The sequence below is a fragment of the Epinephelus lanceolatus genome, chromosome 14, assembly GCF_041903045.1.
Source record: "Epinephelus lanceolatus isolate andai-2023 chromosome 14, ASM4190304v1, whole genome shotgun sequence".
Classification (NCBI taxonomy): domain Eukaryota; kingdom Metazoa; phylum Chordata; class Actinopteri; order Perciformes; family Serranidae; genus Epinephelus; species Epinephelus lanceolatus.
This window is the reverse complement of record NC_135747.1, coordinates 44426188-44440596: the sequence shown is the minus strand read 5'-3', so window position 1 is coordinate 44440596 and position 14409 is coordinate 44426188. Positions and strand designations below refer to the sequence as shown.

Below are 14409 nucleotides of genomic sequence, written 5' to 3'. Positions count from 1 at the left end.
ACATGCAGCGAGTAACTGATGAATAAACGGTCATGTTGCAGGTGAAGTTTTCTTTTAATGAGGAGTTGAGCAGGTGTACCTAATAAAGTGGAACGTGAGTGAATATTAAACTTGTGTTTAGCTGGTGAGTATTTCATCTGTTGCCAGTTCATGTGGTGCTCAATTCATCCTCTGAAAAGTTTCAAACTGAGGTCTGACTCCTGAGTGTTTGGTCTCTGAGCTTGTTTGAGCAGAAGCACGCGGCGAGGCGTCATGATGTCATGATGTCACTGAGGTTACATTTGATAAAGATACAGAAGATAACCTGTTGTTGTAATGAAACCATCCTCCTGCTGTGCATTAGGCAGAAACAATGAGTCAGTAAGCAGATCTGGTTCCATAATTTGTAGCTTTAGATCAGCATTAAAAAGCATTTGTGATGACTGAGGCTGCTGAACTCTCTGATGCAGCACAACGACCTCGCTGCCATGAAATATTCTGAAATGAAATGACCTGGCGTGGATCCAGCACAGTGGCCCTGCCTCTGCTGACAACAGCCATTTGATAGGGAGGACAGAGGACAGCTCCAGTGCTCTGTGCTACTGTACACCAGTGTGTGTGTGTGTGTGTGTGAGACACTCCCTGTGATCTAGTGTGGTGGCCGTGGCCTCCAGGGACGTCCAGACAGCTGGCTGGCACAGGAATGTGACGAAGACTAAAAGACTTAAGCCACCTCAAGCCATCCTCCTCTCCCTCCAACGCCACTGCTCTGTTTTCCCTCCGAGCGTGCCAGTCACATGCACCACAGGTGGACGCTTTCAGAGGCCAGGCTGTAAAGCGGAGGCTGTGAGAGAAGAATCGAAGATGTGCAAAACTGACAAGAGCAAAAAGGGGAGTTTTCTGGCTGAGGATAAAAGCATTACTTTCCACTCAATCAGATGTATCTGTAAGCACCGCTGAGTGGATTGATGCAAAATGTGCACTCTGGAGCTCATCTTTTGTGATGGATGCTCCGGCTGCACAGCTTTAGTGTACCTTTTTGAGTTTTTTATGTCGACACAACCGCATTCTCTATAAATTGCTGCCGTTTTATGGGCTCTCTTGCTGACTGAGTCAAAGCCATTTCAGGCTTACTGTTTGTCCTATAAATGATTCATAACAGTGCATTAATTGTGGTCTATCTATCAAGATTAAGAGCACATCACGCTGCCTCCACACTTGTTTGTGGTTTAGTTACTTACTGGAGTGGCACTTAATTCAATGGATTCTATAATGTCTTCATTTGAAGGCCCTGAATATGTATTCTCTTTATCAGCCTGTGACTAATGGCTGAGCTTCAAGTTAAAGGAGCACTTCACCCCCAAAATGATGATGTGGTTCGATCCTGGGCCGCTGCCAGAACTCAACACACTCTCACAGGTGAGCTCTCTGTCGCTGCGACTTAAAGAAATACTTTGCCCTGTATATCAGTTACTCACCTCGTGTTGTGTTGAATTCATGAAGAAAACTTTATTTTTCTGGCAAGAATCCAAATATAGAGAAAGGTCTTGATGAATGTAATTGATTGATTAATGTCATATTGATCCACCTAAGAACAGCAAAACTACATCAGAACATCACTTTACAAACTCTCACACGACTCCTGCAGAATAATCTCTCATTTATCTCGGTATTTCCCAAACAGTCGGCCCTTTCTGAAGGGAAACTCAACGGTAAGTGAAATTTATCTATGCTCTCTTTGCAGCCAGACTCCATTGACAAATCCAGTAATTTTACCTTGCTGAACACAGGAGCTGCTGGTGCACTGCTGCCTCCATCAGATAGTTTCTTCTTGTTAGTGACGTTAGTGTTGTGAAGGGTTAGTTCGGATTCACTAAAGTCACACAATGACCCAAACTAACTGATCCGAGGCAGCTGTGCACCAGCAGCTCCTGTGTTCAGTGAGGTAAAATTACTGTTTTTGTCAGTGGAGTCTGGCTGTAAAGACACCATAGATAAAGTTAACTTTCTGTCCAGTTTCCCGTCACAAGGGGCCGTCTGCTTGGAGCAAACAAATGGAGAAATGAGACTTGGATTATGCTGCATGAGTTGTTTGAGAGTTTGTAAAGTGCGTTATGAACTCGAGGGAAACCCAAGTGCAGGACGCAGGATGGGGACGATGAAAAGGTTTATGACACAAGGAACTGGAATGATTGGGGTCCATGGACCGGGGAATGGCGTGGAGTGCAGGTGAAGCTGGATGGCAGATGCGTGATGAACACGGAAACAAAACACATGAAGAATGTAGTTACTAATGCAAGAAGTATACTTGCTGCAGACAACACGTGCGCGTACGCATCATGGCTGCCATGCGTATTTTGTGGTCTTTTGGCACGTAGGCCGCTCACTTTGATGCGAGGTAATGTGACGCGTGCACAAAATGCAATATTGACATGAACACTAGAGGCGCTCGTGCAAAGTAGACCTCTAGAGACCGTGAACGTGAGGTCGGGCCGCACATACCATCTCCTTCTCCTCTGCCGAGAGCTTAAAAGACATAAAATTATAACCTCCTCTTCATCGAGAGTATCCATGTTTGTGTATAGACTGCTACATCCAGAAATACAGTGTCACCGCCTTCTTTGCTTTTCGCGACCTCAGTGTCTGAGTGCTGTGGTCTGCCCCTAGTGGAGACCACCAGTATCAGGCGTTTTGGCTGCGTCGACGAACGACCGTGCTGCAGCAAGTCTACACACAGGCGCAGCACTATGTATGCGTACGTTTGGCCACGCAGCCAGTTCACTCGTGCCCTAAGAATGTCTTAGCTGGCTGTGAGGTTTGTCCACCACTTGGCCTAACAACGATCTGGCAGTGAGTGGTCGGAGAACTGGAGCAGAAATACTGTGTGTTGATGAGCTGATGGCGAACAGGTGAGTTTGATGAGCAGAGCCAGGGACCAGGGGAGCCAGGGAGGGGGCCACGCCCACGCCAGCAGGAAGACAGACGGGGACACGCTCAGAAAAACACAAGCGCTGTAACAAAGGAATGTTGAAAGTAGCTTTGCTGTTGTTCTGTGTGGACCCCTGTGACTTCCATTCATCAAGACCTTATGTTTTTGGATTCGTTGTTCACCGTGGAGGAATGCAACGAAAACAAAGTTTTATTTCCGAATTCAGCGCAACACAATGTGAGTAATTGATAAACAAATGGTCATTTGCAGAGCGAAGTGTTTCTTTAAGTCTTGGCGACAAACAACTCACCTGGGAGAACGTGCTGAGTTCTGGATCGAATCCAATCAGTGGGTCTTTGCCTCTCATCCCCTCTCTGTCCCCCTGTCCTGTCACTCTCCATTTGCTTTGCCAAAAATATCTGAAATAAAGTGTCAGTTTGAGTGATATCCCTCGAGCCGCTGATTTAGATGAAGGAAATTCCTTTGTTTGGTACCGACCTAAAAACTTTGATGTTTAAATGTTTTTTTATTTGTGCAAAGTTCATATAAAACTGCTGACATGGAAATCTTGGTTTAAAGAATTGAATAAAAATATCTTCCTGCATTGAACTTATAATTAACTGATACAGCCAGTTGCTATTGATAAAAAATTGTATTCCTGACCTTGGAAATTAGGTTTTTAATTAAAAACTCAAGGTGTCCCAGTGGACACAGTTTAAACGATCAGATCTTTGGAGCCAATCTTGTTGTTTCAGTAACAAATTGTGTTTATTTCTGGACATGAGTGGAAGATTTCAGGTGGTTAGATTACGCTACAGAAGCTGAATTTATGTCTCGAGAACCCAGAATTGTTTTTCAGCGGGCTCCTGTTGAGTGAAGCGAAGCATAAATTGAATAAAAGGTGGTGTTGAGGTTGGAGAAAACATGGGAGAGGCCTCATTCATGCTCGATTGACTCCCAGTGAGCTTTGATGTGCTGCGTGGAGAGGCTGATGCTTGAATCACAGCTCTGATTGGGTCGTAGAGTTGTGCGGTCTTTCTTCGCTCGGCTGATGAAACCTGAGTTAATTATGTATCACTTGCAAACTGCCTGGTGCTGACTGGTGCACACTGTGCAGAGGGCACCTGCAGTTTATTTAAGGTGTTGTCAGAAGGAAGCTAATCATGTAGCGTTGGCTCCAACATTTCTTCCGGGTGAGCTGGAGATCAGTTGGCGGCAGACCTTCGGATTGAGCATGCACGCTGATGCCCGTGCACATACACATTCAGACAGTGTAACACGCTTTAGTGCTTCCTTTTATTCCCCCCTCAGGCCATGCTCTCTTTGAACCCAAATTAATAGCCTCCTTTACTGCGTCACATATAATTTGAACCTGTCTCTCCGTTCTGCAATTCAATCTTAATTGCTAAGTACTCCCATTTCAAGAGTTGTTAAGCAAACGGCGCGTATGACGGATGAGTCTGTGGCAGTAAACACAGAATTACTTCATCAAACGCTCTCTCTATCTCCTCGCTGCCTTTCAGAAAGTCAGGAACTCTTTGCTGTCGTCCCGGGAGAAGAGTTGGATAAAAGACAGGGGCATTGTAATGTGCCACTTTCTTTTCTTAAGTTATACCCTCACACCACAATGATGAATGGCCGCTTCATCCCTGCACTTTATAAGATGGATTGGGAGCTTGATTCCCGGCTCTTGGCATGTTAAATGGTCTAATTCTTGCTGTCTGCTGCCCTTCTTCTTGTCACACTTTCAACATCTATCTCCGTCTTTCATCCTGTCCTATTTACTGTGTGTCATCAGAGGCTGTTTTTTAATTCCTGACACTTCTCATTGTGGGCCTCTCCTGTGGCTCTCTTTTCATTCCTTGCTTGATGTCTTTCTCTTACAAATTTTCTGCTTTTCACCGAGCGGCTCTCTCTCAATTTTTTGGCTCTTTTAGCGTTGGCTCCAGGTGGAATTTCCATTAATTAAAACCAGACGTGGCCTGCCCTTCTGCGTCCACCTGACCAAGCCCAGCTCAGGAAGATGAATCACTCGCAGCCCTTTTCTATCAGTCCACTCTCTTTTCACATCCATCCTTCACTCTCCCAGCTGTCGACTCCAAAATGAAATGAGTGCCAGACTGATTGTGTGCTGATTGTGTGTAGGTTTAGGACACAATAAGGTGGTCAGCTTTTTTTTTTTTTTTTTTTTTTTGCGCAGGTGTAGTGTGCGTGTACAGGGTTTAGTTGAGGTAACCGCTGGTGCTTGAGGTTCTCTCAGTGTGTTTTCAGCCTAACTCCCTGAACATAAAGAGTTAAAGGAACACCTAAAATTGATCCGTTGAGTATGAAATATTCAAGGCCTGTGGGCTTGAAAGATAGAACAGATTTTTTTTGTGTTGTCCTTTGCACAGGATGGCAGCTGTACTCGGATACACAGCAGCTGAAATGGAGTCCAGAAATAAACCAAGGTCACGGCCAAGCACAGTGCCACTTCTCTGTCTTTGTACTCCACATCGTTTGTGTGACTGAAGAAACTGTAGTTTTGCCAGTTTAGTACCAAAACGCTCATTTAATGCAACTTCAGGCTGTTTAAGTTACAGCTGTGAGGTTTTCACCTGGTGTCGCTCCCAACTGGTACAATAACCTTGCTTTGTTAGTTGCCTTCGACGTCAGATACTGACGCACCGAGGATCGTACGAAAGGCCCGTACACACGCCACATTTTCATTTGCTCTCAGATTCATTGTTTTCAATGTAGATATGCAGCAGGCGCGCTCAAACGCCAGAGTGACACTGTCGCAGTGTGTGTGTGTTCCTGAGCACCTATTGTTCAGGGCACAAGAGCCGCACCCTGAGATAAACTTGAGTTCAACCTGAGTTTGACTTTTTGAATGCAGCAGAGTGCCCACATGTCATGTGACAGGACCAACCAATCACAGCTGTAAGTAAATATCAGTCTGTGATAAATATGGTGGCCTGGAAGAAGATCTCTGAGCTCTGCACTCAGGATTTCAGGTAATAGCGTTTGATGTGGTGCTGGTTAGCAATCTCAGACACAACCTGCCGCTGTCTTGAAAGCTGGCACAGAAAAGGCACGCTAGTAGCACCCAGCACCTGACCTCGTGTTCTCCAGGCAGTTACGAGACTCATCGTTAATGTCATGCTAAAGGAAAAACATTAATGCTACAGCGTGCAGGTGATGCAACCAGGTCTCACAGATATACAGGAAATGACCAGGACCTCTTAATGACGCATGACGTGGTGGTGGCATGTGATGTGTTAAAATTATGGAAACAAAGTCAGTGGAAATTCAACTAGGATCCTTTGTGGTGGTGGACACACACATTCACTGGTTCAGTGATGTCATGCAGTGGGCGGTGGTTAATGTCATGTCCCCACAGGAAGAATAAAGAGAGACGAAGCCCATGGAGGGGAGGATGTCTGGGTGGTGGATGGGTCACACAAACACAGGACTTTCACCCAGGAGACTGCTGGTCATGTTCCGAGTGAAACTAAAAGTCAACATTGACCTTTTTCAGCTTTACATCCTTGCCTTACTTTACCACGTACTTAACGTCCCGTATGCAAAACACAGTTATTCTAACTAAGAACATGATGTATTTCTAAACCTAACCAAGTAGCTTTGGTGCCTAAACCCAACTGTGCCACCACCAAGTAATTGAACACATTATGTGCCACCACTACACAATGAGATGTTTAGAGGTCGTGGTCATTTCATGCATCTCTGAGATCATGTTTCATGATACTATGGACAACGATGTGCTTCCAACTTTGGGGGAAGACCCTGAACTGCTTCAAAGCCCCAGAACACACACTCAGTCCTGCTCAGAGCCCTGACCTGAACACCAAACACCTCTGGGATGAAGTGGGACTCTAACTGCGAGCCTGATAAGCCCAACATCAGTGTTGGACCTCACTAATGCTCTTGTGGCTGAATGGAAGCAAATCCCTGCAGCCAGGTTTCAAATCTGGTGGAAAGCCTGAAACCATCCGAGTTTAAACCGGATTATTGGCCATGGTTTGGGACTGAGGTGTTCAGCTATCACACACTGGTGTAATGTATATATACCTTTGAGCGTGTGGTGTAGATGTTTTGTGTGTTATTAAAACCATTAGGTTTTAAAGGTCAGACCGCCTCAACCCAGGCACCAGGATAAATGTTTGCACTGTAGGTTTTTGCAAAACATGTTAGATTTGTATGTTAGGTAGGAAATTTATGGACACATCAAGCTTCTACAACGCTGTGGTGAACGTGTGGTTAGACTGAGACACAAAAACACAACCACTTTTCATGTCACTACCCCGACAGGTAACACAGCGATAGGTCACTAAAAAACAACCAGTTTTGTTACTTGTTGGTCTGAACAGTGGTCTGCAGCTCAGTGGGCGTCATGACAAAGTGCCGTCCAGACAAACTCAACTTGTACAGTACATTAAGTCAATTTAGAAACATTGATATGATAGGTAGAAAATGTACACATGTAATCTATCTGTGGTTTGCAGAAATATACAATACTGGGGATGCACAATATTGGATTAACTATTTTGGCCGATAACCGACACCAATATATCCATATATCATGGAAAAATGTGCAGCTTTATTCCCAGTATCCTCTGACTGAATATAGCTCTTTATCTGTGTGCTTGTACCTTAGTTTGATTTTATTTTTATGACTTTATGTAGGCCTACTGATGTGATACCTGGATTAAGACCATGTGTTTGTGTTTGCATTGTGTAGTACTGTTATTTCATCAGATTTATAATAATAATGATAGTTATGACTTTATCAAGGACACAGAAAAAGCTCCATAGTGTACCACATAAAAGCAGACAATCATCTATGTACAAAGATACAACATAATAAATACAAATACCCAACGCTACATTATGAACATAATTGAATAAAGTGCACCCACAAACAGGCTGAGGGCCAGTGGCCCCGCAGTCTGGATGGAAACCTGACTGAGCTCAGCTCAGGGGCGGCTGAGGCCTGGATGACACCATCATCTGACACAGAGAGCTGCACATATGTGGATATATAATATTTTGATTAAGGCAGAGGAGGTAGGCACAACAACACTTAGAAACATCTAGCTGGCACCACATTATAATGGAGGATTAAGAAGAAGTCTCATTCCATCAGGAGGTCTTTGCCTGTTGCTCTTCTATGGGAGCGCCACAAGGGGGCAGTACACACAGTAGACACAGCGGGGTACACAATGATAAATATGCTAAAGAGCGATTCCTTTAAAATTTGAGAAGCCATGAGGAAAATAATATTTCACAGCCTTCTGTTTTCTAAGAGTGTTTTACTCTGTGGTGGCTTAATACATTTGTAAAGCAGAGTTTACTTAGTAGAGGTCAAGTTGACTGGGCGGTAATTACCTTGTTGAGCTGTCAGCCTGTCACGGGTGCGTAGAAGAAGAAAAGGGTCAGACCTGGCAACCCTGGAGAGACGTTAGCATGTAGCAGAGCAGCTAACAGTTAGCAGGGAAAAACACTGAATCATGAGTCGATAAGAAGTGACTGTGAATATACAGAGAGTGGGGCTTTTGTTCAGTGACTGTAAAAACGGTTTGGCCGCTAGCATCTAGCTAGCTACGTTAGCAGCTGTTAGCTAGCGTCGACGTTAGCTCGCTAGCTGTTAGCGGTTAGCTAGCTTCGCAGTTGAGTTTACCTCTGTTGGCGGATGAAGAGAGGATAATGGTTCATCAGAGGATAATGGTTCATCATAGGAGGACAACACACCACTGAGGAACTTATATTTGAACTTTGTAGTTTTTGGCACCGGCTTTTGGATTAAAACTTTTTTTCTGTGAATGACGTCATGAGGCAGCTGGTTCTGGATTTACCGTGGTCAAGATGGTGACGTAAGTTACCGACTGTAACGGAAACACATCTTTATTCTTAACAGTTTGTTAAAACACTGAAATTACAAAATTATTAAGGTGTGTGGTTTCTTCGTGGTGATACTGAATATTATCTTCACACAGCGGTATCAGCATTTCATGCTACACTCACCGGCCAATTTATTAGGTACACCTATACAACATCTAATCAGCTAATCAGACGGGCTGCTCTGAGTATTTACTGGGATTTTCAGCACAACCATCTCTAGGGTTTACAGAGGATGGTCCCAAAAAGAGCAAATATCCAGTGAGCCAAAATGCCTTGTTGATGCCAGAGGTCAGAGGAGAATGGCCAGACTGGTTCAAGATGATAGAAAGGCAACAGGAAGTCAAATAAGCACTGGTTCCAACCAAGGTGTGCTGAAGAGCATCTCTGAAGCAACAACACCTTGTCCAACCTTGAAGCAGATGGGCTACAGCAGCAGAAGACCACACCAGGTGCCACTCCTGTCAGCTAACAACAGGAAACTGAGGCTACAATTCACCAAAACTGGACAATAGAAGATTGGAAAAACCACATTCAGATGGAAGCATGGATCCATCCTGCCTTGTATCAACGCTTCAGGCTGCTGCTGCTGGTGGTGTAATGGTGTGGGGGAGATTTTCTTAGTACCAACTGAGCATGGTTTAAACACCACAGCCTACCTGAGTATTGTTGCTGAGCGTGTCCATCCCTTTATGACCACAGTGTACCCATCTTCTGATGGCTACTTCCAGCAGGATAACGCACCATGTCACAAAGCTCACATCATCTCAAACATGACAATGACTTCACTGTACTCCAATGGCCTCCACAGTCACCAGATCTCAGTCCAATAGAGCACCTTTGGATCAACTGTGTGATGTCATCATGCCAATATGGACCAACATCTCTGAGGAATGTTTCCAGCACCTCGTTGAATCTGTGACACCAAGAATTAAAAAGGGATCCAACCTGGTACTAGCAAGGTGTACCTAATAAAGTGGCTGGTGAATGTGTATTTAAAGCCATTTTGCACCACAAGTTAGTAACCGAATCATCAGCACTTAAGACACGTTATCTGTGGTTAATGGTCCTCTCATGGTCATTTACAAACATGCTGGAGTTATCTTTTGTGCTTCGTTGCTCTGATGGTAATTAAGGCAGTACGAGATGACTGTTAAAGGGTTACACTTATTAATTTTATCGTTTCTTTATCTGGTTTAATTTCTGTCCTGTATATTCATCATACATACTTACTCAGATACATAGTTTTGTTACATGTGTCGTATCATTTACCTCATGTTTTCTATATATGTTCACTGGTCACAGATGCAGAAATCGGCATGTTGGCTAATTCAGATATTTCTTTTAAAAGAGGAGCGAATATCAGCCGATGAAGTCGTGCATCCCTTTACAATACCATCATTTTCTTGTGGCGGCTCAGCTGACCATCTCACCTCATGTTTTGGTTCATGGCAGGGTTATTTCTGACTCTCCATATGTGTCCATGTGGGGAGAGTCAGTGTGTCACAGAGGAGTTTGGGCCGCTGAAAGCTGTGTTAGCTTAATGCACATAATACATTAGGCTGATGGGAACATTTCACTCAATTTTCTACTGGTAATTTACACAGTGGAGGGTATAAAAGCATATGAGCTCTGCAGCCTGAGCAGCTGAAAAGGCTACTGATTGCCATAATACAGCTGATTCCCTTCTGTTTGAATTTGCTTTGATGCAGCTGCGTACAGCCCAGGAAGTAGAATTTAGTTGTAGCTCAGTGTTGGACTTCTGCAGACGAGCTCTCCCCGAAGGTGCGTTTTTCTCTGGATTTGTGTGGTGCTGCAATGCGCTCTTCCCCTCTCATCCCTCTTGTTTCCTCCTCCTCATCGCCCACTCTCTTTCTTTCTTCCTCCGTCGGGGTGATACTTACTGCTCAGCTCACTTCTTCCCTCGGTGTTGTCTGACCAACAGGGAAAAGATGGAGAGTTATCCTTTTCTCCCCCTCCCTCTGGAAGCAGGTGTCTTTTGGTATAATGAATAATTCCTCACCCAGTCCTTGCGCTCCTTATCCTCAGGGCCCTGCGCCTCAGAGTCCAGTGGCGGTTGGAGGAAATATGCATGTGAACAGCAGGTGCGAATAGTTTTCATCTCTTTCAATGCCACATACGGTCGGGCCTCCTCAGAGACAAGTAACCACTTCAGGACGCCATGAAAGAATCAGTTCTGTCTTTCTGTGTTTTTGAGTGCAGCTGCTCTCCACCCACAAAGTCAGGGGATTTAGCTGGATCGCATCGCTGCATGTTTTAATGATGCAGCTACTGTCAGAGTTTTTCTCTGTCGAGATGTGAGGTAGAAGAAAAGTGAGAGGGGAAGCGGAAATCAAGTGTTTGGGATAATGAGGGACGGAGGGTTGGAGTGCTGGGGATATTCTCACAAGGCTTCTTTAGGAAGTTTCAGGATTAGAGATGAGGAGTACATGCTGTTTATTGTGGAGCAGCTGACTCTGACTGGGATGAATACTGTGCGTCTGTGTGCACTGACCTGGTTCATGGGTTCACCTACTGGGATCTGAGAGGTGTGGTTCAGTCTGTGTCCGCTATCGGATTTTTTATTGAATCCAACTTCTTATAAATCCTGCATTAATGTCTGTTAGGATCAGGGCTGGGGTTGGAAAAGGTTTGAATGAATCCAGTATTGAATTGAATTAGGTTCTGCTTTGAACATTTGCTCGCATTTAAAGTTAAAAATAACGAAAAATTAAATATTCATTTGACATTATTGATCACATTTTATGGGGTGAAAAGACAGAAGAAGATTTTAGCGATAGCTCCGTTGATGTACGCGACCTGTAGCTACGTCCTGAGAGTGAGATGAGCAGCACAAGATATTAAATGTTGATTAAACCTGCAACTGACATATTCAAATAACACGTGTAGCTTACTGAATCTGTATGAAACATGGTCCACACGTAAATGTGACAGTCAATGTTACCTGTTTTATGCTTACTGCTAATTAAAAAAAAACTGAGGAGAGATAAAAGATTTGGAAAGAGATTTGTTTGAATCAGTACTTGACAGTTGGCCTGTATTAACCCTTCACCAACAGGGGAATTTAAGTTAACGTTGTTTTGTAAGAAAAGTTGTAAATCATTTTAAGTTTACATGCTTTAATATTTCGTCTTGTTCTATCACATTAAATACATGAATTTTGAAGCTTGTATGTGTCTTAAGTGTCTAAATGAGACTACATAACGTCACCCTGGGCTTTAAGTCCTCACTGTGGTGGTGATGTTGAAGTCATGTGACCGTAGTATAGTTTGTTTATAGCCTAACGTTAGCTTGTTATCTCTGACGATTGCATTTACGCTTTAAAAATCTGAAAAGGGTGTCATTTGTGAAGATTATCTCGCTGATCAAGATGAACGAGGGTCAATCTTTTGTTTGCCTCCGAGCTTATTTTCCAAAATCCATTAGAAAAAATCCCATTGGCTGTTACTGAGGGAACCAGGGTGGCGTTAACTTGTGGGCTGACCTACAGACAAGCATCAACCCTGCAGCACTTTTACCGCGATCACCAGTAAAAGCTTCTCAACACAAGTGGACATGTTCCAGCAGGAATATGAAAATGAATCGTCTCCCTGTCGTTAGCTTGTAGCTACATGTATGTTAGCAGTGTACTTTCAGACAGTAACCAACATGGTCTCACTCCAAAGTCGTCGAACTCTGGTGCTTGGTCAGTGACCTCCAGGGTCAGATACTAACAGAAAAAGCCGTCCTCTCACATCAGCATGACACGTGGCCGGTCGCCATTATTGTGTAATGACGCTTGGTGGTGTCACGGGGACACACTGATGTTAGCATATAGCTATACACATTTACATCATTATTTGAAACTCTGACAACGTTTAATAGGAACATCCTTCACGGTAACCTTTTATAAGACCAAATGTATGGAACGGCTCATTAGGTCACCTTTAAAGATCAATCCTCAGAGCAGAACTGTGAAGTGTTTTTGCCTTTTTTGGACAGTAAGAGTGTGAAAGGGGGAGACAGAGGGGATGACATGCTGCAAAAGGCCGCAGGCTGCAATCAAACCTGCGGCTGCTGCAGCAAGGACATTGCCTTCGTTTATGGGACGCCTGCTGTATCCACTAAGCTGTGAAGTTTTGTCATATAAATCCAAAATGATCCGTGCTATCTGAACCCAGCCTCAGTTATCCTGTGTAATGGCTGTTGTGTCTTTGTTGTTGGTGTATAATCAAATAGAGAAATGCAAAGGAAGGATTAATTTTCCTCCAGCAAGTGTGGGGATTAGACTCTTCTAAACATTTGGAAGGCCCTGTTCCATTTATGTTCACTTGTAGTTTGTTTTTTATTTATCTACAGTTCATGACCAAGCCTGACTGTGCCATTATGGAAATGTGCACGAGAGAAGATGCTGTTTGAATGTAAAGCAGAACATGGGCATAAATGCAGTCACTCTTTCAGACCACGCTCCAGAGTGCCGCCATGTTTGCTGTTGTTTTAGCTAATGAGGGGTAAAGCACAGAGACAGGACGAGCTGCACTAATTAATGCAACACATTCACAAAGAACCTGATGTTTTTAGTGTTTAAACCAAATGTGACACTTCAGCAGCTTCCTAAAAGGATCCATCATTTGAACACAACAGCGAGTCTGGTGTTCTTCATGTTTGTGTCAAGTGCTGTAAAATGGATCCAGGTCTCAGGTTCTGCCGGCTTGGCATGGCCGGCGCGGCCGTTTGGCTGCCGCACAATCTGGGCGTGTGGATCAATATTCAGCTCGATGAGTATAATGTTGGTTTGAAGCTGAGGTCGGCGCTGCTGGCTGCCTGCAGACAATTCAGTCCCCCCGCCACGCACTTCACCCTGCACCAACACAACACACTGTAATTGGAATGACCAAGTTCACTTACAGACCGTGCACGTGAAGAGCCGCCTTTCCCACAAACAAACACTCAAGGACACAGAGACAGAGGAGTGGAGAGACCCAAAGCACTCGTGGATACACACATATAAAATGTTCCATCAAATACAAACACTCGGTGGTGTAACCACAACAGCAGCAGACTAATCAACAGCCCCGGGACCACATGAAGACTCTGTTGGAAAGGCTTTATCCCACAGCAAACACCTGGTCCAGGGGAGTAAACACACTCACACATAATGTACACGCAGACACACAGCACGTCTGCACCGCCAGGGCTGCACACACAGCAGCGACGAGTTTAAAAGGAACCTCCAACATGCTGCAGGTCTTTTGTGTCTCCTCCCTCTGATGTCTGTCTGCTTTCATGGTCATGCTCCCCTTATTTCAGTACTGTGTGGCATTGTTTGCTCCGACTGAATTATAGATGAATCTTATAAAACAGTTTTATTTTAAATTCTGTGTTACAGAGTTTTATAACAGTAAATAAATAAAGTCTGTGGCTGCTGTCGGCTGTGTGCTAAACTGCTGTTAGTGTGTCAAGCTGAGCGACGTGGGGAAAATCTGCAACTTGAACTTTTTGGTGATAATAATGCTTATAAATCAGAAAACATACTGTGTAAAGGCATCATGTAAACAGCTTGTACACTTTTAGAAATTTTAGTTTCATTTCAGCAATATTTT

The 14409-nt window shown here is 44.1% G+C and overlaps 1 protein-coding gene across 6 annotated transcripts in view; it reads left to right on the top strand.

Moving 5' to 3' along the window:
• sema5ba (sema domain, seven thrombospondin repeats (type 1 and type 1-like), transmembrane domain (TM) and short cytoplasmic domain, (semaphorin) 5Ba) overlaps positions 1-14409 on the top strand; it is a 278351-nt gene that overhangs the window by 25131 nt on the left and 238811 nt on the right. The window lies entirely within an intron of this gene.